We start from the raw sequence: 27,890 nt of genomic DNA, 5'->3' as shown, positions 1-27,890 counted from the left end.
TCAAGGGAAGTGATTTACTTAAGACTTCAGGCTAGAGAATCCAGTCAGCAGAATTCTAACACTCTTTTGAACACAATACATTGAAATATGTTGTCATTGTTTTTACAGTGGGGCCTGAATTAAATTGTTATTTATATTGAAGTGTACTAGTAAGATCATATATAAAAATAGAGTACTTATAATGATCACAGCTATAAATTAATATGTGAAAAATACTGACTTTTTAGGTAGAGTTAAGCAAGAAGAGAGTAATACCAAATACATGGAAAGTGTATATTGTGTATTCAATTCACAAAACTTATGCCAGTAAATTAGATCTAATAATTTAAAAATAGGTAGTCTACTAAACTTGGGTTAATGGACTGATATGCAATTATTTGAATAGTATAAGCAGATAAGAATCAAAGGGTGAGAAGAGTATTTTCAAGAATTTTCTGCACTTAAATAAGCAAGTAGCTTTGTTGAGATCACAGGCAATTCTACAACTTTGGATCTAATCACAAAGCCTGTTCCACTGTATCAGAGAAATTCAGCAGATTGTCTCAGGACCTGAAAATAGAATTTATATAAATTTTTATTATGGATTTTAAGATCAATTTTAGATTTTCATCATGTATTTATTATACACTATTTTCATTTTGCATATATATGGCCAACATAATTATTATTACACAATAATTATCATTGATATATGGAAGAAATAGGTACCATCATTACAGTGAAGGATATTGTCTTCCAAAATTACTATGTACTTGATATCTCATAATGTGATATTAATCAGAAATTAGGCACTATTTGGAAGATGTTAGTAAGATGAGACACAGATTAGAGTGTGACCAAATTCAATGACTTGTGTCTTTATAAGAAAACGGAAATCTGGACACACAGTCATGTTCAGAAGGGAAGCAGACACACAGACAAGAATGCCATGTGACATCAGAAACAGTTGGAAGTGATAGAAGAAAAAGAACACCAGGGATAGCTGGAAAACACCAATAGAGAGAAAGAGCCAAGGAAGGAGCCTCTCCTAGAACTGTAGATAGAGGTCTTGCCAGCAGTTTAATTTTGGACTGCTAACTTTAAGAATTAAAAAGGAAGAAAATTATATTGCTTTAAAGCATCTTTGTCAGTGGTATTTTGTTATAGTAGCCATAGGAACAAATAGATTAGCTATAAATAGACTGATAGATACATGTGTATGTATAATTTTCACAATTATAGGTAAATATATACACAGTTTATAAATCATCTGTGAAAATAAAAAGATTGTCATATATAGTCATAGACTATCTGCTTTATTAATATGGTATTTATTTAATGCATTGTTTTTCTACAAAACATTTCTGTTAATCAGCTTATATAATAAAAAGCTACAGAAATAAATTCATCATAAATATTTAATTCAAAAGGTTTTAAAATTTATTTTTAATTTTACAAAAATGGCAAAGCACTTTGTACATTAAAATATGCACTTAATAGCCGGCGCCGCGGCTCACTAGGCTAATCCTCCGCCTTGCGGCGCCAGCACACCGCATTCTAGTCCTGGTCGGGGCGCCGGATTCTGTCCCGGTTGCCCCTCTTCCAGGCCAGCTCTCTGCTGTGGCCAGGGAGTGCAGTGGAGGATGGCCCAGGTGCTTGGGCCCTGCACCCCATGGGAGACCAGGATAAGTACTGGCTCCTGCCATCAGATCAGTGCAATGCGCCAGCAGCAGCGGTGGCCATTGAAGGGTGAACCAACGGCAAAGGAAGACCTTTCTCTCTGTCTCTCTCTCTCACTGTCCACTCTGCCTGTCAAAAAAAAATATGCACTTAAATAAACAAGTGCTAATTATTGATGCCCTTAATTCTTACACATATATTACTCACTGTAAATGGCATTAATTTTTCCAATTTAATTTCTTGAAAATACAGTTGTGCAGCTCATGACAAGAGGCTATGGTGATTACTGACATCATAAATAAGAGTGTCAATTGTTAAATCAACAGCAGGAGTCACTGTGCACCTGTTCCCCATGTAGGACATCTGCCCTTAGTGTGTTGTACTATGAGAATTAATGGTGAAACTACTACTCAAACAGTGCTCTATACTTTGTATGTATGTTTGGTTGCAAACTGTTGAAATCTTTACTTAGTATATACTAAGTTGACCTTCTGTATATAAAGATAATTGAAAATGAATCATGATGAAGAATGAGATGGGAGAGGGAGTGAGAGATGGAATGGTTGAGGGTGGGAGGGAGGTTATGGGGGAAAAGCTGCTATAATTCAAAAGTTGTACTTTGGAAATTTATATTTATTAAATAAAAGTTGAAAACAAAAAAAAAGAAAATATAGTTGTGAATGAAATGCAGTTTTAAAATAAAGCCTAGAAGGAAGTAGTGAATGTACAATAGGAATATGACATTAAAGCTATTTTTAGCTTGATTCCTGAGTTGACATAAACATGTCTTTCTGACTTAAAGGTCAAGACCTTAAAAAACTCAGGGGCTTAAAAGTCTCTTAACAATGTAAGGGTTAGCATAAAGCACTGTCTTTTGTGAAATGAAAAATTTAGTAGGTAATTAATCATGCCAATTGTTTTAGGATGGAGATTCATTTTTAATGCATAATTTAAATGAAACTACGAAATTACAGAAATAACACATGAAATCTTTGGCTTATGAGCATTTGGGGAAAACTAACGGATAGTAATAAACATAAAACTTCCAAGAGAGATCACTTAAAATGCTTTTTTCTCTCCTGTTAGAAGATTTCTTCTTATTCCAGTTCTCTTTATTTCCAGCTAAGAAAAAATGAGTCCAGAAAATAAGAAAATGAAACCACAAGATCAGAATGTTGTGAGAAAATTACCTTGATATTTCTGAACCTCTTGCTCATTAAAATAAATCTGGTCATTTGCAACAAAATGGAGGAATCTGGAAAACATCATGCTGAGTGAATTGAGCCAGTCTCAAAGGGACAAATGTCATATGTTCTCCCTGATCGGTGACAACTAACCAACCACAAAAAAGGAAATCTGTTGAAGTAGAATGAACGCTATGAGAAGCAGTGACTTGATCAGCCCTTGTCCTGACTGTTGATGTACAATTTAATACTTTATCCCTTTTAGTATTTTTTTTGTTCTAGTTAATACTATTGGTTGAACTCTGTAATTAATACACATTTATTCTTAGGTGTTGAAATTTAACTGAAAAGTGATCCCTGTTGGATATAAGAGTGGGAATAAGAGAGGGAGGATATGTACAATTTGGGACATGCTCAGTTGGACTTGCCCCAAATGGTGGAGTTAGAAATGTGCCAGGGGGATTCCAATGCATCCCATCAAGGTTGCATGTACCAATGCCATCTCACTAGTCAACATGATCAGTTTCAGTTCATAATTTATCATAATGATAGGAATGGGAGTCAAAGGGATCACATAAACAAGACTAGTGTCTGCTAATACTACCTGATAGCATTAAAAAGGAGAGAATGATCCAACATGAGAAGCGGGATACACAGCAGACTTATAGAATGGCAGATGTCCTAAACAGCACTCTGGCCTCAGAATCAGCCCTTAAGGCATTCGGATATGGCTATAAAGCCCATGAGAGTATTCCAGGCATGGAAAGCCAAGACACTCTGGCAAAAAAAAAAAAAAACAAAAACAAAAACACAACCAATAACAACAACACCACCACCCAGCAACCACCTAAATGAAAGACCTCTGCTAGTGAGATCCCAGTAGAAAGAATGGGCCATCAAAGAAGGAGGCACCTTTCTCTGATGGGAGGAGAGAACTTGCACTTTGACTATGACCTTGTCTAAATAAGATCAAAGTCAGCGAACTCAAGAGGCTTCCATAGCCCTGGCAGCTCATGACTAGAGCCTAGGGAGATTTCTGATGCCATAAACAAGAGTGTCAAATTGTTAAGTCAACAACAGGAGTCACTGTGTACTTACTTCTCATGTAGGATCTCTGTCCTTAATGTGCTGTTCAATGTGAATTAATGCTATAACTAGTACTCAAAAGTATTTCACACTTTATGTTCTGTGTGGTGCAAACTGATGAAAGATTTACTTCATATATACTAAATTGATCTTCTGTATATAAAGATAATTAAAAATGAATCTTGATGTGAATGGAATGGGAGAGAGAGTGGGAGATGGGAGGGGTGAGGGTGGGAGGGAAGTTATGGGAGGGAAAAAGCCATTGTAATCCATAAACTGGAAAATTATATTTACTAAATAAAAGTTTTAAAAAATATAAGAGTGGAAATAAGAGAGGGAGGAGATGTACAGTTTGGCACATGCTCACTTGGACTTACCCCTAATAGTAGAGCTAGAAACGTGCCAGGGGATTCCAATTCAATCCCATCAAGGTGGCATGTGTCAATGCCATCTTACTTGTTAAAGTTATCAGTAGAAATTCATTATTGATAAAAAAGATATGATGAAGTGTGAAAGGGATCACTTAAAAAAGACCAGTGTCTGCAAATAATAATTGATAGAATTAAAAAGTAGAGAATGATCCTACATGGGAAGCAGGATACAGCAGACGCATAGTATGGAAAATGCCCTAAACAGCACTCTGGCCTCAGATTCAGCCCTTAAGGCATTCAGATGTGGCTAAAATGCCCATGAGAGTTTTGCAGGCATGGAAAGTCAAGACACTGTGGCAAAAAAAAAAAAAATGACCCAAATGAAATATCTCTGTGGGTAAGATCCCAGTGGAAAGAATGGGCTATCAAAGAAGGAGCTACCTTTCTCTGAAGGGAGGAGAGATCTTCCACTTTGACCATTGCCTTGCCTAAATAAGATTGGAGTTGGCAAACTCAAAAGGCTTCCATAGCCTTGGAAATTCATGACAAGAGCCTAGGGTGATTACTGACACCATAGACAAAAGTGTCAATTGTTAAATCAACAACAGGAGTCACTGTGCACTTACTCTCTATGTAGGATCTCTGTCCTTAATGTGTTGTACTATGTGAAGTAACGGTATAACTAGTACTCAAATAGTACTTTATACTTTGTGTTTTTGTGTGGGTGCAAACTGTTGAAATCTTTACTTAATATATACTAAATTGATCTTCTGTATATAAAGATAATTGAAAATGAATCGTGATGAAGAATGGGATGGGAGAGGGAGTGGGAGATGGGATGGTTGTGAGTGGGAGGGTGGTTCTGGTGGGAAAAGCTGCTGTAATCCAAAAGCTGTACTTTGAAAATTTATATTTATTAAATAAAAGTTAAAAATTTAAAAATGAATAAATAAATACTGAGCAGAATCATTTGCAGTGACTATTAAATGCGAAATTATAAAATGATCATGTATTATTGGCTTATTTTTCCTATTGCTTAGTATATTTTTGTTTATGTCCTTTAATTAAGAATGATTTTAGGTGCTCAGTTGTCACAGACCAGGGAGAACATATATTTGTCCCTTTGGGACTGGCTTATTTCACTCAGCATGATATTTTCCAGATTCCTCCATTCTGTTGCAAATGATTGGATTTCATTTTTTTTTTTCACCATTGTGTAGTGTCGCTCCCCCTCTTCATGGAGGAATGACACAGGACCCTGCGCTGTTCTTTCGTCTGCTCGGCCCTACCTGGGTTTGCTGCTGGTTCTTCCCGGGTTGGCTACTGTCCCTTCCACCTCCGTGGAAGGGCAGTTCCCCCTGGCCACATTCCCCACTTCCGCAGGGGAGCGGCACACCGCCGGCCGGCTCTCTCGGGGGCTGCACAGGTGTTCCCCTTAGATGTTCCCCTTAGATGTTCCCCTTAGATGTTCCTGGTGCATGACGTCTCTCTCCTCCTTTATAGTCCTCCTCTGCCAATCCCAACTCGGCTGCCCACACGCCGAGTACGCTGCTCTCCTCCAATCAGGAGCAAGTCCTACAGTTTATTGGCTGAACTGGAGGCAGCTGTATAGAAGCTGTTTTCTTCTCTCCCAGCGCCATATTGTGGGAGAGCGGATGCGTAGAATAAGTCTTAATTCCAGTAACTTAGTCTAGTCCGAGTTGCTCCCCACAGATCCCCCTTTCTTTTTATTTTTTGGCGTTGATACGCGCCTGTCTTCGGTGCCCCGTGGCACACACTCTGCTCTGCTTGCTAGAGTTGCCACAGGTTCTTACAAGTCCTATCAATCAGGCAAACCGAATCCGGGTCCTCTCTTCGCCATGTTGTGAGGAGATTTTTAGGCGCTGATGCGTGCCTGTGTTCGGTGACCTGCGGCTCATACTCTGGTCGAGCCGCCTGCTGGTGCTTACCGCCTTACTAATCAGGCAGACCAAATCCAAGCCTTCTCATTGCCATATTGTGGGGAGGCCTATTGGTGTTGATTCGTGCCTATCTTCGGTGACCTGCAGCTCATACTCTGGTCGAGCTGCCGGCTGGTGCTTACCACCTTACTAATCAGGCAGACCGAATCCAAGCTCTCTCATTGCTGTGTTGTGGGGAGGCCTTATTGATGTTAATTCGTGCCTGTCTTCGGTGACCTGCGGCGCATAAGCTGCTAGCCGCCCGCAGGTGCTCATCGCCTCACTAATCAGGCAGACCGAATCCAAGCTCTCTCATTGCCATGTTGTGGGGAGGCCTTTCTATTTCTCTATTTCTCTATCTCCGGGCATTCCTATTTCTCCCATTTTACTTCTATCTTCCAGCATTCCTATTTCTCTCATTTTACTTCTAAACTTCTGTTTCTCTTATCCCTGCGGCTTCCCGGCGCCCGCCCCGAGGCTGCTTCTCGGTGGCTTCCCGGCTGAGCCGCTTCAGCCCGCGCCTCTCTCATCTGCGCGGCTCGGCTTTGCGCGCACACTCTGCGGTCTCGCACTAGCCCAGCGTTCCCTATCTACTTGTGCCCCGCACGCTTTCTCTGCGCATGGCAGCCTCCACAAGTCACACAGCGTAGCTTACGTCTCCGCCACTAGCATTCAATCTAAGTTCCCCGGGCTAACCTGGCAAATTCAACCCAGCTCACGTTTCCGCCCCACGATCTGGCTTCCCGTCCTCTGCTCCCCGGGCTAATCGGACGGATCCCAACCTGGCTTACGTTTCCGCTTCTGGTTTCAACTCTTCGCCCCCCATTCCCGGGCTAACTTGAGAATCCCAAAGTGGCTTTCGTCTCCGCCTCGGCCTGCCCCCCGCGGCTTCAATTTCCCTAACATTTTTCTCTACCCGGTATGTTTCCCCAAGCTTTCCTCCAACAATACTCCTCCCTCATTTCTCCTGGCCTCTCCCCACAGTCCGCATCCAAGTCTGTTTGTTCTAGCTTTCACTTTCGCTTTCGACCTTAGAGATTTCTCCCAGCTTCCCCCTGTAGTCCGTATCTGAGTCTATGCCTAGGCTTTCAATAGCTTCTTCCGGCACCTTTTTCGTCCGGCTTTTCCCTAGGCTGTTTGCTAGTCTCTCTCTCCGATATTTTCCCATTTCTTCCCGTTTCTTCCCTCCTAGGTTTCCTATCCGTCCTAGGTTTCCTATCCGAGTTACGGCACCATTATGTCGCTCCCCCTCTTCATGGAGGAACGACACAGGACCCTGCGCTGTTCTTTCGTCTGCTCGGCCCTACCTGGGTTTGCTGCTGGTTCTTCCCGGGTTGGCTACTGTCCCTTCCACCTCCGTGGAAGGGCAGTTCCCCCTGGCCACATTCCCCACTTCTGCAGGGGAGCGGCACACCGCCGGCCGGCTCTCTCGGGGGCTGCACAGGTGTTCCCCTTAGATGTTCCCCTTAGATGTTCCCCTTAGATGTTCCTGGTGCATGCCATCTCTCTCCTCCTTTATAGTCCTCCTCTGCCAATCCCAACTCGGCTGCCCACACGCCGAGTATGCTGCTCTCCTCCAATCAGGAGCAAGTCCTACAGTTTATTGGCTGAACTGGAGGCAGCTGTGTAGAAGCTGTTTTCTTCTCTCCCAGCGCCATATTGTGGGAGAGCGGATGCATAGAATAAGTCTTAATTCCAGTAACTTGGTCTAGTCCGAGTTGCTCCCCACAGTGTAGTACTCTATAGAGTACATCTTTATCCAATCCTCTGTTGATGGGCAAGGAAGAACTCAAACTATCCCTCTTTGCAGATGATATGATTCTTTATTTAGGGGACCCAAAGAACTCTACTAAGAGACTATTGGAGCTCATAGAAGATTTTGGCAAAGTAGCAGGGTATAAAATCAATGCACAAAAATCAACAGCCTTTGTATACACAGACAATGCCATGGCTGAGGAAGAACTTCTAAGATCAATCCCATTCACAATAGCTACAAAAACAATCAAATACCTTGGAATAAACTTAACCAAGGACGTTAAAGATCTCTACGATGAAAATTACAAAACCTTAAAGAAAGAAATAGAAGAGGATACCAAAAAATGGAAAAATCTTCCATGCTCATGGATTGGAAGAATCAATATCATCAAAATGTCCATTCTCCCAAATGCAATTTATAGATTCAATGCAATACCAATCAAGATACTGAAGACCTTCTTCTCAGATCTGGAAAAAGAGTGACATTTGTTAAATCAACAACAGGAGTAAAACTGAATACAGTAAAGTACTGTTTGAATACTAGTTTACTGTATTCAAACAGTACTTTATACTTCGTGCGTCTCTTTGGTTTCAAACTGTTGAAATCTTTACTTAGTATATACTAAGTAAATCTTCTGTAAATAAAAATAATTAAAAATGAATCTTAATGAAGAATGGGATGGGAAAGGAGATGGGATGGTTTGCTGGTGGGTGGGTGGTTTTGGGGGAAATACCACTAAAATCCAAAAGTTGTACTTTAGAAATTTATATTTATTAAATAAAATTTTCAAAAAAAGAATGATTTTATTTTACTTTTACTTTAATTAAATATTTTGTTGAATATATTCACACAGCATATTTTTTTTCTTTAGTTTCTTCTGGGTTTTTGTTGACTTCTGTGCTGCCTCCTCTCCTACTTTAGGAATAGTTTGCTCCTTTTTCATTGAGGATCTTAGGGTGTCAAGAGGATCACATCTATGAGCTAATCAGACTCTGAGCTCTGTGCCTGCAGTGGTGCAACTTGGGTGCTTTGTTCACTCTCAGAATTGTCAAATTTGTGCAACAAAATTCAATACTCTTTTCCGGTCACTGACCCTGTGTCCAGCTCCACTGTTTGGCCTGGCAGCACTCATCAACATTGCCATTGTAAATATGGTACACATTGCTTCTTTGTTTTGACACCTCTCAGATACTTAGTGCTTTTTCAGATATGCATACCCTTGATAGCCTGGGAAGTTTCATGGGCGTTTATGAAGTGAACACACAATTTGAACCTACAATTTGCATGATTTTGTGGAATTTCCTGTGCCAAATGAATAGTGAAACATTATTATAGATCACCTAAGAGGGCTTACAGGAAGAAAGCTAAGTATGATTGCATATAGTTCTTTTTTCTTTATCTCTATGTCCCCCTCCTCATAATCTCATGAAAAAAATTGGAAGTACAATGCAAATAATATTTTGTGCAGCAACTGGTTCATCATTCACAGGTACTTTTGTGTGTGCTTTCCACAAACAAGGATATTTTCCTCCACAGCCACAACACGACCACCAAAATCAGAACTCTGACAGCAGCAGGATGAGCACAAGCACAGAGGAATTTCAAAGGAGTCCTGTGACTACACTCATAGAGTGGCCAAGCTTCCAGAAAAGAGAAATCAAAGCAGATATAGAGATATAAGCCCATATGATCATAGTTGAGTTAAACTGTAAAATATTGAAATGATTATATTATGTTTAGTTGACACAGAAGAGGCACGAAGAAATTACATCTTAACATAGGGTCCACTTCCTAACACATGTTGCCATTTCTGGCTCACAGTTGGACAGCAAAAGCCCAAAGCAGTTGTCCTGCTAAACTGAACCATAGAGAAAGAATCAGTTAAATGTGCACAATACTAGTTAACAGATGACAAGAGACATTGTTTAAAATAAACAGGATTCAGGGGCCGGTGCTGTGGTGTAGCATGTAAAGCCCCCGCCTGCCATGCTGGCATCCCATATGGGTGCCGGTTCACGTCCTAACTTCTCCATTTCAGATCCAGCTCCCTGTTAATGCACCTGGGAAAGCAGCAGAAGATGGCCCATGCTCCTGGGCCCCTGCACCCACGTGGGAAACCTGCAAGAAGCTCTAGACTCCTGGCTTTGGATCAGCCCAGCTCCATTGCAGCCACGTGGGGAGTGAACCAGCAGATGGAAGATCTCTATCTCTGCCTTTCAAATCAATCAATCAATAAATCTTTAAAAAAAGACAGGATTCAGTGTGAATAACTTGGCAGAAGATGAGAAGTCTTACAATATAGTCCATTTCCTACAATCAGGAAATATCAGTAGTGGTGAAACCAGAACAATATCCCACGTTCATTATATTCCCTGGCCAGATTTTGGAATCCTGAATCGCTAGCATCATTTCTCAATTTCTTGTTTAAAGAGAATCTGGCTCCTTGTACCCGACCACAGGCCTTCAGTAATCCACTGAAGTGGAGGCACTGGGAGCTCTGACACCTTCTCTCTTGTAGACACCTAAATTGTTTTGATGGAAAAAAAGGAGATTCGATTAACATTCAACAGATGATACTGAACGTGAGAAAATAGCAAGTGTGATTTATTTAGACATTAGATCAACTCAAATTATATATGGCTATATTGGAAGGAGCCAAGTGCACAAAGGAAATTCTACTATACACAAAGGGTGAAAAGAACTTTTTAAGGAAGGATTATTGCCTGTTTTTGATCATTCACCAAATGAAATAATGACTGAAAAATACAATGGGAGAATAGGTCTAGAACAACTGACAGGAATCAACGTACAGGATATTCCTCTACAATGCAGGATGCTCTTGAGAACACTAAAGAGTGTTCCATGGAAACATATTTGCGAGCACAAAAAAGCCAACACCTCTCAGAAGGTGCAGCTGATGAAACAGGCTAAATAAGACAATGAAAAAGAAAGAAGTAATTACATTGGCAACCTATTATCACTAAGAGGGAGTTCGTGACAGTCATTTTGGTTGGTAGGACAGGTTTTTTTTTATCAAAATATCCTGTAAATTAACAATTAATTTTGCCTAGCAAGCTACTGTACTAGCAGCTGACAGTGTTGCATTAATCACAGGGAGTTTGTCTGTTAACAGTGAACTCAGGAAAATGTGGCAGTAGGATAGACCTCAACCATGAGATGCTTACAGTCACAAGCCCAACATCTCAGGACTCCTCACTGCAGTTTCCTCTGCAATCTAAGCTCTAAACAGCTATCTCAAATAATATCATGTACTTGGGTCATCTTCCAAGGCCCTCTCAGGTGTATTAGCTGGATAGGAAGCAGAGCAGACAGGGCTCAAATCAGCACTTCGACAGGGAATGCCAGCATTGCAAGCGGTGACTTAACCTGCTGTGCCATGCCAGCCACAAGTTCAACACATTTGAAAATCACAGGTCAGGTTTTTTTTTTTTTTAAGATCTATTTCTTTTTTATTTTGAAAGTCAGAATTACAAAGAGTGAGAGGGAAAGCCAGAAAGAGAGATCTTCTGTACATTGGTTCACTTCCCAAATTGCTGCAACAACCAGCACTGGGACACAAAGAAAACAGGAGCCAGGAATTTCATCCAGATCTCCTACAATGGGTGGCAGGTGCCCAAGCACTTGGGCCATCTTCTGCTGCTTTTCCCATGTACATTAACAAGGAAGTGGATCAGAAATGGAGCAGCCAGGACTCAGACTGGCACCCATATTGGATGCTGGTGTGGCTGGAAGGAGCTTTACCAGCTATGCCACACCACCAGTACCCACTAATTGGTTGTCTTTAGAATAGTTTTCAAGTTTAGTTTGTTTGATGATGACTAGATCAGAATCGCATCTCTGGCAGGAATGTCACAGAAGTGAGGCTGTATCTTTCTCATGTCATCCTGTCAAGTGGTATGCTATCTCCATTTGCTAAATTATTGATAACCTTTAAACTCTGGTCTACTCTGGCTTACCCTGGTAAATGCCTAGTCTTTACAACAGTAGGATAACTCTTTTCCCCTTTGTAATTACAGATATTTTGTGAGAGGAGCATTGAAATTATGTGAGTATCCCATTCTTCATCAAATTTCAAATTAATGTATTTTTAAATTTCTATGATTTCATGATTTCTATTTTATTTATCAAATCAAAATCTACTACTATCATTGTTTGTTCTACTGTTAAATTATTGTAGATTTTGTCAGTGGTATACATTTATACTGTTTTTTTTTTTTTTGCATTCTTTTGTGATGCTTCATCATCCTTTGTGAGTTTTACTGCTTAATGCCACTAGATATTATAGATTGATTTTATATGTTCTTTGTCTAAGCTGTGAATCCAGGCATTTTGCAATTCTGTTTGTTTCAGTGGAAAATGATATTTAGGAGTAGGTATTTAAGTACTAGATGAGTTCATTGCTCTTGGATAAGCTATTGTCTCCCAATATTACAAGGAATAGGATTTAGAAATGTGTGTGTGTATGTGTGTGTATACATGTTTTCTTACTGTTTAGGGGCCTAACAGGGTGTCCTGGCTATATCCTATTGCAGGCCCATTAAGCTGAGATAATTTCCTCACTCTGCTTAGGTTATGAAATTCCACACTAATGTATCCTTCCATGTGGCTTATAGTTTTGATAGGAGTAGAAATTACTTACAGAGGTAATCTGTTCTATTTATAAAAATGTTAGCTGTATCTTTATTGGAATATCTTTCACTGCTGGGATTTTTACCTCAATAAACACTCTCACTTGCATATGTATATACATGGATTTTCATATATTTTAAAATTAAATGATGTATGGAAGCTTTCAATAGAGAGAGAAAATCACACACACACACACACACACACACACTCAATTGACCAGAAGTACCCATCAAGCTGGTGGTAAAGAAAGACATTCAAGTTGTAAGTGAAATAGAATAACTGTAAAATAAATGTCAACAGCAAACACACACAGACACACACATTTGTATATGCAAGAGAGAGAAAGGGAATGCATCAAACTGAAGATATTCTGTCTTTAGGAAATATCCTTACATTCATACACGATAATGCTCAGACACATAAGGCAGCCCTGTGTACTTGTAATCAAGTTGAACTCCTCTCAGCTTGTCTTCTGTTTTCTGCCTTTAGCAGTCTCAGACCCTCCTTCTGTCTGGACCAGACCACACATTGTCTTCTACCCTCTCCTCAGTCACAAACCCTAGAATCCTCAGGGTCATTTCCCCATTCTCCAGAACATTTTACCACAGCATTGGACCTCAAATTCCCTGCTGAACCTAAAAATAATGAGTGCTTTAACATGCTTCCTTTCTCTGAGGAAAACAACCATTCTATGTAAGCTAATTCTGAAATAAGTATCTGCAAATTTGGTACTTAAACTTGAACTGACAGTGGTATAATATGATTACCAATGATATACATAACATATCCATATACCTTTATCAATTTATATTTGCATTTTAACAGAGTCCTCTCATTCTAATCCCTACTCAAGGGCAAGGGTAGTGAGGTTCTCAGGGGAGCTAAACTTGCCTTCAGGCTCTCTTTTCCTAATCAAATTCCATACTGGTTTACCATCTTGTGTTTAGTAAGCTCATAATCAAAGTATCTACATAAGTCAAATAAACATCTAATGCATCCAGCAAAATGCATTGCACCTGGCTCCTCACACTTGCATCCTAGGCGTCAGCAGTCTGGCAACTTGAGGAAGTACATCCTAGAAGCTCGTGTTTTGCGGGGTACCACCTTCCACTAAGAATTTTTCCTGCTTCAAGTTTTAAAATGCAAAGTAATGGGCTCTATAGAAAATCTTGTCCATATTCAAGATATAAAATCTTCATTCTAGTCTGCAACACTCTCATTCACTGTTCTTTCACACTCCTTTAGCAAATAGGAACATCTGCTTTCCAAACAGGAAAACTTAATACTATAACTATAGTTTTAGTAGTTTGGAGAAATAGCTTTTCTTCATCTTTCTGAAATTGAACAAATTTTCTCTTTAAATCTATCAAATTGCCCATTGGGGAAAATTTAGTTGAGACAATTCAGGGAAATTTCATTCATTTAAAGTCCTTTCTTCCTTCTACCCAAGAATGTGACCATATCCCCAAGGCTTAGAGAGGGGTAAGGCATCAGTTTGATGGGTGATTGTCCCAAGCACTTAGTTACAGTACATTATGTGTCTCGATGGAAAAAAAATCATCACCAGATACTTCTTACCACTCAGACTACAAAAGACAAATGACTTCATTGGAATTTGGGGGCCATGTCAAGCTAATATTGCCTTCTATTCCATTCAGTGGCTTGCAGGGGCTCAGCAAAGATGAGGAACTTATTCCTCTAATTCTCAGATATCCTAGATTTATTTGGATTCTCCATTTCCTACCAGTAGAATGTTGGTAGGGAAATAACAGTTTTATTCTCAGCATCATTAATCAGCATTTAATTATATATGTCTTTTTACCTTTTCTCCAGACTGTGTCATTTTTAACTGGCTAAGGAAACTCTAGGTCTGAGATATGACAAAGAGCTCTCAATCAATTTGTAATTCTGACTGTTAAGCTTGGGAAACACAAAAATCCAGGATTTAATGATATTCTTCGAAGTCTTTCTTCCCATGGGCAAAGAGTAATGTCTCTAAAGGTTACCACTAGCAGGAAGGGTAACTGGGTCCATTAAAGAATGAAGAGAAAAATTCCAACAGATAATACTTGAAAATCTTGTTTCATATATAAAATGTTTCTAAAGCATCTAATAGCAAACTTCCCTCCTTTGCTACCCTCATGACTAACTGGACTTATGATCATTCTCAAATTTATTTTATCAAAAACAAAACAAGCAACAAAAGGTAATGTAGGGTATGACTTTGAATCCTCAAGCTAAAAGTGCCATAGTGTGGGCCAAGATCAGGTCTTGCTCTGGGAAGTTCTAAAATATCTTGATAGTCAAGTTCCTCTCCCCAACAATTTGCCTTCTCCAATGCACATAGCTTCCACCAGAGGGGCAGTTGTAATGACATCAAATGAATAATGGAAGCAATACATGCCTGGAGAGTTTTTAGAAACATAAGAATATACAAAAAAACATAAAAGTATAATAGGTTTCAGAAGAAAGACAGACTAGTCCTTACATCGAATAAACAATCCAGATTATTCTTTTCCTCCTTTTAGGAGACTCTACTCTAGATGTTGTATATTGCATATGAGATACAAAAGCTACCTTAACTACCTTCTAAATCTAAAAAATAAGATAAAATCCATTTATAAAAAGGTAATTATGGAGGATCTGAGAAAATGTCAGTAACTTGATTCCTGTGCTCACAGACTAGAAATGTGCATAATGGCATAGAACAGTGTCCCTAAAATTGTCTAGGTGGTGCTGAGACCCAGGTTGTAAGTGCTGTGCTCCCAGGTGCTGTGCCTGGGAGGTCTAGAAGGGAGGAAAAGGTAGAGAATCAGGATGGAATAGAATGAGAAAGAATCAATTCCAATGTTTTTTAGTGGTTTTTTTTTTCAGTGTGCTTAAGATTCAAATATTTAAAGTATGCTTTTATTTTTAATTTGCATACATTATTCATACATATCTGTGAGGTATAGTGGAACCTTTCCATGAATGTGTGTAGTGTGTAATGAGATGATCAGGGAAATGGTCACTTTCTTTTTGTTGAGAATATTCAAAATCCTCTCTACTGGTTATTTGCAAATAACCAACTAATTGTTGTCAACCATAATTATCCTATTCCGCTGTAAAAAAGCTTACAAACAATCCCTGCTAGCCAACTTTGTGTCTGTACACATTACCCATCACTTCCTTCCCCTTCCTCCAGGCTCTGGTAGCCACTCTTCTACCCTTCACTTCCACAAGATAAAAACGTTAAGCTTTTACACCACAGTGACAACACGTAGCACTTGTCTCTCTGTGTCTGATTATTTTATGGTACATAACTTCCAGTTCCATCCATGTCAACACTAATAAAACAATGTCATTTTAATGGTAGAATAACATTCTATTGTGTTTCTACACCCATTTTCTTTACCTATTCATCCGTTGGTAGACACCCAGGTTGATTCCATAAGAATCACACATTCGTCAAAGAGTTTCTGACTGTCTGTCCTACTTAATATGACTGGTTTAATTCTGTAATTATCACACAGTTATTCTTAAGTGTTGAAATTTAACTGAAATGTGATCCCTGTTAAACATAACAGTGGGAATAAGAGAGGGAAGAGATGTACAATTTGGGACATGCTCAATCTGACTTGCCCCAAATGGTAGAGTTAGAAACATACCAGGGGACTCCAATTTAATCCCATCAAGGTGGCATGTACCAATGCCATCTCACTAGTCCAAGTGATCAATTTCAGTTCACAACTGATCATAATGAAAGGACTAAGAGTCAAAGGGAGCACTTAAATAAGCCTAGTACCTGCTAATACTAACTGATAGAATAAATAAAGGGGAGAGTTATCCAACATGGGAAGCGAGATACTCAGCAGACTCATAGAATGGCGGATGTCCTAAACGGCACTCTGGCCTCAGAATCAGCCCTAAAGGCATTCCGATCTGGCTGAAAAGCCCATGAGAGTATTTCAGGCATGGAAAGCCAAGACACTCAGGTAAAAAAAAAAAAAAAACAAACCTAAATGAAAGATCTCTGTGAGTGAGATCCCAGTGGAAAGAACAGGTCTTCAAAGAAGGAGGTACTTTTCTCTGAAGGGAGGAGAGAACCTCCACTTTGACTATGACCTTGTCTAAACAAGATAAGAGTCAGAGAACTCAAGGGGCTTCCATAGCCTTGGAAACTCATGACTGGTGCATAGGGAGATTACTGATGCCATAAACACGAGTGTCAATTTGTTAAGTCAACAACAGGAGTCACTGTGCACTTACTCCTCATGTAGGATCTCTGTCCTTAATGTGCTGTACATTGAGACTTAATGCTATAACGAGTACTCAAACAGTATATTTCACTTTGTGTTTCTATGGGGGTGCAAACTGTTGAAATCTTTACTTAATGTATACTAAACTGATCTTCTGTAAAAAAAAAAAGATATTATCAACTTCCAACTTGACTCTCACTGGGATTAAACATGACAATAGGTCTGATCTGATTTCATCATCATTTAAAACATCATCTATTATTTTTCACTTTATGTTTCTGTGTGGGAGCAAACTGTTGAAATCTTTACTTAATGTATGCTAAACTGATCTTCTGTATATAAAGAGAATCAAAAATGAATCTTGATGTGAATGGAAGGGGAGAGGGAGTGGGAAAGGGGAGGGTTGCGGGTGGGAGGGACGTTATGGGGGGGAAGCCATTGTAATCCATAAGTCGTACTTTGGAAATTTATATTCATTAAATAAAAATTAAAAAAAAAAGAGTTTCTGACTGGTTAACTTAGGTTAGCTGCTTCTGCCTTCATCAGGGATAGGCATGGCGGTTGATTAAACTATAAAATGATGGGAGTAAATGCTAATTCCAGGGGTTAACTTGGATACTCATAGGAAACACAAATTTATTCCAGTTACCAAAAGTAAAACTCTCCACAAAGCAACCATACAAGGATTTCATTAAAGAATTAATAATAAAACACATTCCAATATTTAGCTCAAAGCAACAAGTTTCTTTTTTTTTTCTTTTTTTTTTCTTTTTTTTTTTTTTTGACAGGTAAAGTTATAGACAGTGAGAGAGAGAGACAGAGAAAAAGGTCTTCCTTCCATTGGTTCACCCCACAAAGGGCGGCTACTGCCGGCACTGCACCGATCCGAGGCCAGGAGCCAGGTGCTTCCTCCTGGTCTCCCATGCCGGTGCAGGGCCCAAGCACTTGGGACATCTTCCACTGCCCTCCCAGGCCACAGCAGAGAGCTAGACTGGAAGAGGAACAACCAGAACAGGAACCCTGCGCCCATATGGGATGCCGGCGCCACAGGCGGAGGATTAACCAAGTGAGCCACAGCGCCGGCCCCAAGGTAACAAGTTTCAGTGAAATATTCTCACACTTGGTATTGGAACATCTCAAAAATATTTCTTAGAGTGGTGTGCATTTGATACAATTGTTAAGCTGAGTACCTCAGTACAAGTCTTGGCTCCATCGTCCGTTTCAGCTTCCTAGTAATGTGCACCCTGGGAGGCAGCAGATGATGATTCATGTGCTAGAGTCTCTGAGACACAGAGGGAGACCTGGGCCAAGTTCCAGCCTCCTGGCCTGAACCTGGCCAAAGCCACAGCTATTGGAAGCATCTGTGAGAATGAACCCGCACATGGAAGATTGTCTCTCTCTCTCTCTCCCCTCTCTCTCTCTGCCTTTTCTCTCTCTTCCATACTTTTCTTTCAAATAAAAAAAAAAAACTTTTAAGAACAATTTTGAGATAAGAAATCAACTCTCTTTTAAAGTGTATGCAGAATACAAAATACTTTTGTAAGATCTAACCAAATTTCAAATGTGTAGATTATCAAATTTCATAATTTCATATTTCGTATAAATTTTAAACAATTATCTAAGCACTGTAAAGAAAGGGAGCGAGTAATAGAAAGTGAGTAGTTACGCACCGGGAGGGAAGAAAGGTGAAGAAATGGAAGAAGAGAAGAGGGAAAAGAAGAAATAAAAATTAAACATAATTATCTTACAATCATGACTCTGCTAAGTAATGTTTATTAAGGGTCTTTAAGCAGTTATTAAAATTAAGCCATTAAAATATTTATTACAATTTTTCCTGCATCTGTTGACATAGAAAGACATTCATAATACATTTTTAAGTGTAAAGAAAAACTAATAATATGACTTATGATAAAAATTTAAACAGAGTTATAAGCTCAGATTGACACAGGCAAAAATTTTATGGGGGCCAGTGCTGTGGCGTAGTGGGTAAAGCCTCTGACTGCAGTGCCAGCATCCCGTATGGGTGCAGGTTCTACTCCCAGCTGCTCCTATTCTGATCCAGCTCTCTGCTATGGCCTTGGAAAACAGTAAAGGATGGCCCAAGTCCTTGGGCCCCTGCACCTGCATGGGAGACCTGGAAGAAGCTCCTGGCTCCTGGCTTCATATCAGCACAGCATCAGCCATTGGGGCCATCTGGGAAAAGAACCAGTGGATGGAAGACCACTCTCTCTCTCTCTCTCTCTCTCTCTCTCTCTGTAACTCTGCCTTTCACATAAATAAATAAATCTTAAAAAAATTATGGACTATCTGCTCGTTAGGTTGCTATTAGTACTTACTTTCTTCTTTATGTTATTAGGGCTCTGTTCTGCCCCATCCATCAGAGTACACATATTGTGTGCTACCTTACTACACTTGACTCCTTGCTTGCTGTTAGGGATTGAAGCTTGATATGCACTTGAGAAATGACGTTCCAATTGTTAAAGGGTATGAATATCAGGTAAGCCTTGATTACAGTGCAATGAAGTTCAACAGCCAAGTAGGTTTCGAATGACCTATTTTTTTCCTTTCCATTTATGAGGTTTTATTTGGTTTTCTTCTTTTTGATGCCTCCTTTACTTTCTCTATTTTTATTTACTTATGTGTTAAATTTAATTTTTAAATTTCATGTATTTATTTAAATGGAAGAAAAAGAAAAGTCTAAAGAGAATTCCCTTCTGCTGATTCACTCCCTAGATGCCTGCAATAACTTGTGTTGGGCTGGGGCCAAAGCTGGAGCCAGGAGCTCAGTCCTGTTTTCCCATTTGGATGGGCAGGAATCCAGTCACTTGGGCCATCATTGCTGCCTCCCAGGATATATGCTATCAGGAAGCTGGGATCAGGAGCTGTATTTCTGGTATTGACCCCAGGCACTCCATGTGAGTTAAGGCATCTTAACTGCTAATCCAATTTTTTTCATATATACTTCAGTTCATGCTTTTCTCCTTTTTCTTACTTTCATTCCCTGACTTGCAATATTCCTGTGCCAGCAACTCATCAAGTGACATAAATTAGGATCATTTTATTTCACATTGATTTCAGAAGTGTGTGCAGAGTGCTGAAATAGCAATATGCTTTTGTCTAAAGAAACTTTTGTTTGGAAATATACAGTCACACATGTTAAATAAAGTTCTGGGGGGCCAAATGTCACATGGCTCAGTAGACATTTTAGGTTCTTTCTGCGGTAAAAGAAAGAAAACAGGACAGTAAGGAAAGGAGAAGAGGGAACAACAGGAAATGCTGAGACTTTTCAGCTACTATTAGATTTCAAAAGCAACTTAGGCTGTTAGAATCAAAGGAAAATGGTTTATAACATAAGTCCATGGAGTTATAGGGAAAAAAGCTGCTATCTTAGCATGTTAACCATTGCCTTGTCTAAAAATTATCATAGTCAGTGAACTCAGGGGGCTTCCATTGCCTTGGCAGTTCATGACAGGAGCCTAGCGTGATTACTGATGCCATAAACAAGAGTGTCAATTTGTAAAGTCAACAACAGGAGTCACTGTGCACTTACTCCTCATGTAGGATCTCTGTCCTTAGTGTGCTGTACCTTGAGATTTAATGCTATAACTAGTACTCAAACAGTATTTTTCACTTTGTGTTTCTATGTGGGTGCAAATTGTTGAAATCTTTACTTAATGTATGCTAAACTGATCTTCTGTATATAAAGAGAAACGAAAATGAATCTTGATGTGAATGGAAGGGGAGAGGGAGTGGGAAAGGGTAGGGTTGCGGGTGGGAGGGACCTTATGGGGGGGAAGCCATTGTAATCCATAAGCTGTACTTTGGAAATTTATATTCATTAAATAAAACTTTAAAAAAAAGTAAGAGATTCATATATTTAAAACTGAAATAACACTATTACATTTAGGGAAAATTTAAAAAATCTCTCATTTAGATTGCAAGAGTAGGGTTTCAAAAACAAATTAATCGGGGCCAGTTCTGTGGCACAGTGGGAAACCTTCATCTGCAACACCAACATCACATATGAGTGCTTGTTCGTGTCCTGGATGATTCTCTTCCAATCCAGCTCTCTGCTATATCCTGGGAAAGCAATGGAAGATGGCCCAAGTGCTTGGGTCCCTGCACCTACATGGGAGACCAGGAAGAAACTCCTGATTCCTGGCTTCAGATCAGCTCAACTCCAGCAGTTGCAGCCACTGGGAATGAACCAGTGGATGGAAGACCTTTCTGTCTCCCCTTCACCCCACCCACCATAACTCTGCTTCTCAAATAAATAAATAAAATCTAAAAAAGAAAACTAGTCTTCATACAATGAAATAGCTCTTTGATTTAGACATTCTTTGTAAAAATTATATATATATATATGTGTGTGTGTGTATATATCTAAAAAGTATATAATATGTATTGGTAAATATGTGTACTCCAGTAAAGCCAATTAGTACATACATCACCTTCTATCATTACCTTTCTGTGTGTGTGTGTGTATGTGTGTCTGTATGTTGGGGGTGGTGATAAGAACACATAAAATTTGCTTGCATGAAGCCAGCGCCATGGCTCACTTGGTTAATCCTCCACCTACGGCACCGGCATCGCATATGGGCTCTGGGTTCTAGTCCCGGTTGCTCCTCTTCCAGTCTAGCTCTCTATTGTGACCTGGGAGGGCAGTGGAGGATGGCCCAAGTGCCTGGGCCCCTGCACCCACATGGGAGACCAGGAAGAAGCACCTGGCTCTTGGCTTTGGATTGGCGCAGTGCCAGCCATCGCAGCCATTTGGGAAGTGAACCAACGGAAGGAAGACTTCTCTCTCCTCTCTCTCTCTCTCTCTCTCTCTCTCTCTCTCTCTCTCTCTCTCCCTGTCTATAACTCTACCTGTCAAATAAAAAAAAAATTGCTTGCTTTTCAAATTATTGGTGTACAGAATAGTATTATAATTGGACACTCTACAAGAGGACATTTCCATGGCAGGAGGTCCCAGCCACTTTTCCGGTTCTTTCATGGGAAAGAGTGAAGACTGTCTGCATTATTGTCAGCAGGAAGGAAAGGAAGCTGGAGTCCATCTCTCCCTGTGAATAGCAGCAGGCACAGCCATGTGAGGAAAAAAAAAAAATCAACCTGCATTTTTGGCACTCATCAGTCTGGGAGAATTTTTCTGTTAGAATTTTTTTTTTCTTTTTTGATTTTGTGATAACTGAGTCTTAGTACATGGGGCTTATGTCAGTCTGTTCACAAAGTATTTCCAATGATGTCTACCCTGAGCCCCTGTTCTAGCAATCTCCAGATGAAAAAGCACCTTGCTGTCGTTTGCACAGGTAGCATCATGCTAAATTCAAAATTCACTGGTAAGAGATGGTGGAGCCCGGCTTGGTTCCCTCATTACAGAGGGACAACGGTCTCCAAGTAAAAGCATGAAAATCCAGATTACCTGAGGAGCACTGGAAATCAAGGGATGAGAAGAGAATGGGGAAATAAGAAATTGAGTACATTTTTGTGAGACACTTTCAAAAAATCTAAGGAGTTTCCATGAGGAGTCTCAGAAAGAGAAAGACAATGTAAGAAATGGCTTCGTGTGTGGTATGAAAGGAAACAAGACACCTAGATTAGAGTCAACATTCATTTCTGTTCACCCAATTCCTAAATACATTTTCTTAGATGAGATCCTTTCCCAACTGTGGTTGCTGTTTTTCTCACTAGTACATAGTCTCATGTGGAGACTATGTAAAACAAAGAGACAGAAAAATGCACATAATTATAATTTTTAAGTAGAAAAAGAATAGAATAAAAATAACAAGCAGCTTACTTTGGGTCATGGCATGATCTGGACATGCTGTGATGCAAAATGTCATTTACTATTCTCTTCTCAGAGCTCTTGTTGATGTGGCATACTTCAATTCCCATTCATCACTGGCTCTCAAATCTCCATTCTTCTGTCCTACTTTCTCAGTATTGTCACTTGCTTTTATCTCACACTCCATATGTTTAAACATCTTCTCACCTCTTTCTATGTCATAGAACATTTTGTGCTGCCACAATAGAATGATGGTAATGTATAATGAATATAAATGCTTTGGGTCATAGTTCTGGAAGCTGGGAAGTTCAACATTAAGAGAGTTATAACATGGCAGAAAGCAAGAGAGCAGGAAGAGAGAGAGACAGGTCACACATGAAAGCTTTTTTTTTTTGAGGCACTAAACACACCCAAGATGGTAGACGATTTATGGCCTAATCACCTCTTAAAAGTCTCCCTTCTTAATATTTACACAATGGCAGTCACAATTAATTTTATTTTTAAAAAAGATTTATGTATTTGAAAAGCAGTTTGAGAGAGAGAGAGAGAGAGAGAGAGAGAATCTTTCATCTGCGGTGTAATTCTCCAAGTGGACACAACAGCCAAGGCTGGGTAGGCACGTGGTAGGCAGGGTCCAAGCAGTTGTGCCATCCTCCACTGTCTTCTCAGTCACATTAGTAGGGAGCTGGACCAGAAGCATCGCAGCCAGGTTTGGGGCTGGTGCTCTGAGATGGGATGCCTGCATTGCAGGTGTGGGTTAACCCACTGCACCAAAATGCAATCCTCACAATTAATTTTCAAGATGAGTTTGGGAGGGGGCAAGTATATGAACCGTAGCATCCTACAAGTCTTATCTTTGCTTCTTTAAATCCCATTTTAGTAAGACAGCAATCTCAATATTGCTTTGGAAAGCCAATATCATGAGTTTGCTTCTTACCATTAGAAGCATTTGGGATGAATATTATTGCTATACAATGTAATAAATTTCCTGGCTTCCAAACTCTCCCAATTCTGTGCATTTTAAATATTCTGCTGAGTAAAACTTTAAGCACCATTCTGGTTGTGTTATACTCCTTGTTCAAAATTTTCAGAAGCTATCGCATTTCAACTAAAACTCTGACATCCAAAATTACCTATGAGTTACCACTATAACTATTTTTAATATTTAATTCCACAACTCCTCTGTGATCTAACTACATTGGATTACTTGTACTTTCTACGTGTTCTGGAAGCTTTCTGCCTGCCTGATGTTTGCTCAGCCTGTTCTCTCCAAGGAACATGCCCTACTTTCTACCTTTTCTACTTTGTCTACACATTTCACGTGAGCACCTTGAAATCCATTATCTCTATAAAGGAACTCCTAGTGCCTCTTGATTAACATAATTTCTCTGTTAAAATTTCTTAAGCTGTTTTTCTTCATCCTACCGTTTATAACATTTTATATATTGTTTATGTAACTTTAATTTTCTCATTTCTTCTCATTGTTTGGAATTTCATTCCTCATTTGTATATTCCTGAGTTCATATAGTTGGTACCCAGCACTGCATTAAAATCCCTTAAGAAAATTTAATAATGCATGCAGCACTGCTACCAATGGCAGCATCCACTAAGTATCATAAAGCAGAAATTTACCTCCAGCTTAAGGAGCCTTGTATCCAAAGGGTTAATTAGACATCATACTGATGTGGTGAAACTTGTGAAATGCTTTTCTCCCAGAGCAGACTTCGTGATTAAGTACTTGACACTTCAGAACTGCGTCACTGCACATGCTGGAACTAAGCCAGGTAATCAGTTAAGCAGATCGTTAGTTTAACCTGCTATATAACTCTCTTAGCGAGATGCTCCAGCAAGCTGGGAACTTCCTCAGGTGAATTTGCTTCAGCTGTGTTGATGGCTGGACAATTCAGCAAGAACAGAAAGGAATGCACTGCAGATTTCTATCATCAGAGATCTTTCTTTTGTTTTCACTGAATTCTACTTTCACAATAAAATTCCTTATTTTGCTTCTCATCAAGTTATGTCATAAAAAACTTATACAAATACAGCTTGATCCTCTTCAAAAAAATACCAGATACTAAAAAATGACATTTTCTCAAATTAATAATTTTGTCCAGGATAATAATCTGTATATACTGCAATTAGTGTAAAAAAGATTGTTGATGGTGATGACTGATGTTTGTTGATGGTGATGACTGTTGATGGTGATGTTTATCTGTCAGAGTTTGCTGGACCCTTAAAAACGTCAGAACATTTAATCTGTTGGGTAGAGAGGGTAAAAGTTTACTTTCTCAATTATGTTAGAGAGAGGCGGCAGTAATTAATTATTCCAGCTCCTTAGATCAACTGATTCCAATAGACTGAATTTCCTCTGATGAGGAAGGTAGTGTGTGATGAGCAATAATCTTTCAATACCACCATAGTTCGGCTTCATATAATATATTCTGAAAACAAGGCTAAACCTCAATCTCAGGTTTCAGTGTAGCATATCAAAATAATCTTGGCAAGAACTACAGAACAGAACAGAGATTCTATATTCATGCTTTTCTTTGGTTTGTTTATTTTTTAAGATTTATTTATTTTTGTTTGAATCAGAGTTACAGAGAGGCAGAGAAAGGGGGTGGGGGGTAGAGAGAGAGAGGTCTTCAATCCATTGGTTCAGTCTCCAGCTGGCTGCATGGGCCAGAGCTGCACCGATCCGTACCCAGGAGCCAATAGATTCTTCCAGGTCTCCCACATGGGTGCAGGGGCCCAAGGGCTTGGGCCATCTTCTACTGCTTTCCCAGGTCATAACAGAGAGCTGGATTGGAAGTGGAGCAGCCGGGGCTCAAACTGGTGCCCAGTTGGGATGCCGGCACTGCAAGCGGCGGCTTTACCTGCTACGCCACAGCGCTGGTCCCCTGGAAATGTTTTTAAAACTTTACTTGTTTACTTGAGGGCAAAATGACTGAGAAAGACAGAGGGAAAGAGGGAAAGAGAGACAGAGAGAAATTTCTTATTGCCAAATAACTGTAATGCCAGCACTGGTCCAGGCCAAAGCCAGGAGTCCAGCATCACGTGGGTGGCAGTCTGCTGCATTCTCAGGCACATTTTCAGGAAACTGGATCAGAAGCATGGAAGCCAGGACTCTACTGGCACTATCACATGGGATGCTGGGGTCACAAGTGGAAACCCACTGGTTTCTCAGACTCACATATATGTACACAACAAGAGATACTGTTCTCAAAAGAGGAAAAGAGTAGAAAAATGAACATAACCTGAATGAGATTAAAATGGTGTTTCTAGGTTGTATTATCTTCTTAAATTTAAGGAGGAATTGTGTTATATTCTGTTTTGGCTGGGCATTGACGGCTCTTATTCACCAACACCCAATTTAGCAGTTTATTTTATATTCTTATTCACTTATGTTCAAATCCATATAAATTCACATTCTACTTAAATAATTAAATGCAAAATTATTAATGGAAAATATTTTGTCAGTATTTATAGAATATTGCATCATGCTTAAAGATAATAGTGGTTACTTTAATACTTGTGGTGAAAATAAACAGTTTAAAATTATCTTTGGTAGTCTATGTCATTCCACTAGAAAATTTGCTTGTCTTCCTTTGTTTTAAATAAATATACATATACATACACATATATGTATTTAATGATAACACACTTCACACTGTTCTATATTCAGTAAAAAAGATTAATCAGCTAGTAAATTATAGATTTATCATGTTAGAATCAAGTCTTCAAAATGTACTTTTCTTCAAATATACAAAATGCTATGAGAAGACAACTGAGGAAGGAATTTTATAGTTCGGAAATATAAAAAAGTAAAAATAAATATTGTGTCCTGAATCTTCTATGTCAAAAACTATTTTCAGTATGAAGGCAGAAGAAATACTATTAGACTTAAACACTAATAAGTTGCCTCTTAGAAATTTTCAATATGAGAATTATTTGATTATATATACATATAATGCAATGAAATAAAAGCAATTAGTAAACCAAAAAGCACTGTAGAAGATGCTGTTTCAAAGTGTTCTCTTTGAACTAGTGCTGCTAGTTTGGTGGCTATTAGCTAACAGTTGTTCCCTTTTCCAGGGGATTGGCTTCAGTGCAATGGGGGTCCCCTTGCCTGAGAGACTCTGGCCCCTCAGGAAGCACCCCACAGCCAATGGCAGTGCAGTACAAATGACTCACTTCAAGGTGGTACTAATTAGGATGCAGCTGGCTCTGTAGAGCTCCCTATGCCATCAGGATAAGGCTGTATTCCAGGTGGAACAGTATTCTCTCCCAGTTTTTCCCTTCTCTTTCTTTCTCACTCATTTTGTTCTAGAATACTGCTGCAAGATATAAGCTCATGAATTTCTTACTTCTTTTCAGGATTTATTTATTTGAAAGGCAGAGAGAGAGAGAGAGAAACCAAGGGAAAAAGATCTTCTAAGTGCTGGTTCACTCTCCAAATAGCCACAACAGCGTGGGACCAAAGTCAAGGGCTTGGGACTCTATCCAGTACTCTCACATGGATGGCAGGGGCCCAAGCTCTCGGGCCCATCTTCTGCTGCTTTCCCAAGACATTAGCAGGGAGTTGTATCAGAAGCAGAATAGTCAGGACTAAAACAAGTGCTCCAATGTGGGATGCTAGCAATGCAGACATCAGCTTAACCTGTTGCACCACACCAGGGCCCCATACTCATGAATTTCTCTCTAAGGTACCATATCTATGGAATAAGATTTAGGGAAGTTATATAGAGGGCTCCATAAAAAGTTTATGAAAAATGTGTATTATGAAAACACTGCATAGATGTTTAAAAATTTCTGCATCCCCAAACATGTTTTATTTCCGTTTTCCATGAGTTTTCTGAAGTATCCTTATAAGGTAAGGATGAAAACAGTTAAGAACAAGGGATTTTCTAAAAATCTCTTATCTAACACATGCAATTTTGAAATCAGAAATTATTTTGCATAGTGATAAAATAAAATGAATTCTCAATCACATCCATCATAAATATTAAAATAAAAATCAAACAAATGAATAAATGAATACATATTTATATAGTTATTGTATATAGCTACATGGGAAGGACTATTCGGAATACATCAAATTATTTCACTTTTTACATCTTTATTGAGACATATTCTAAGGATAAAATTATCAAAATAAATCTGAATCAGTAAATATTTCTGACACTCAAGTTATGTTCTTTGATATCTTACCTTTTGTTAAAAA

General features: G+C 39.2%; 1 pseudogene; it reads left to right on the top strand.

Annotated features, from left to right (window-relative positions):
* LOC103348827 (tyrosine-protein phosphatase non-receptor type 2-like) overlaps positions 1-10,931 on the top strand; it is a 173,496-nt pseudogene extending 162,565 nt beyond the window's left edge.
* Positions 10,932-27,890: the final 16,959 nt, after the last annotated feature.

Source organism: Oryctolagus cuniculus, chromosome 3, assembly GCF_051225735.1.
Source record: "Oryctolagus cuniculus isolate XC-2025 breed Fujian yellow rabbit chromosome 3, ASM5122573v1, whole genome shotgun sequence".
Taxonomy (NCBI): Eukaryota; Metazoa; Chordata; class Mammalia; order Lagomorpha; family Leporidae; genus Oryctolagus; species Oryctolagus cuniculus.
This window is presented reverse-complemented; position numbering and strand designations above follow the sequence as displayed.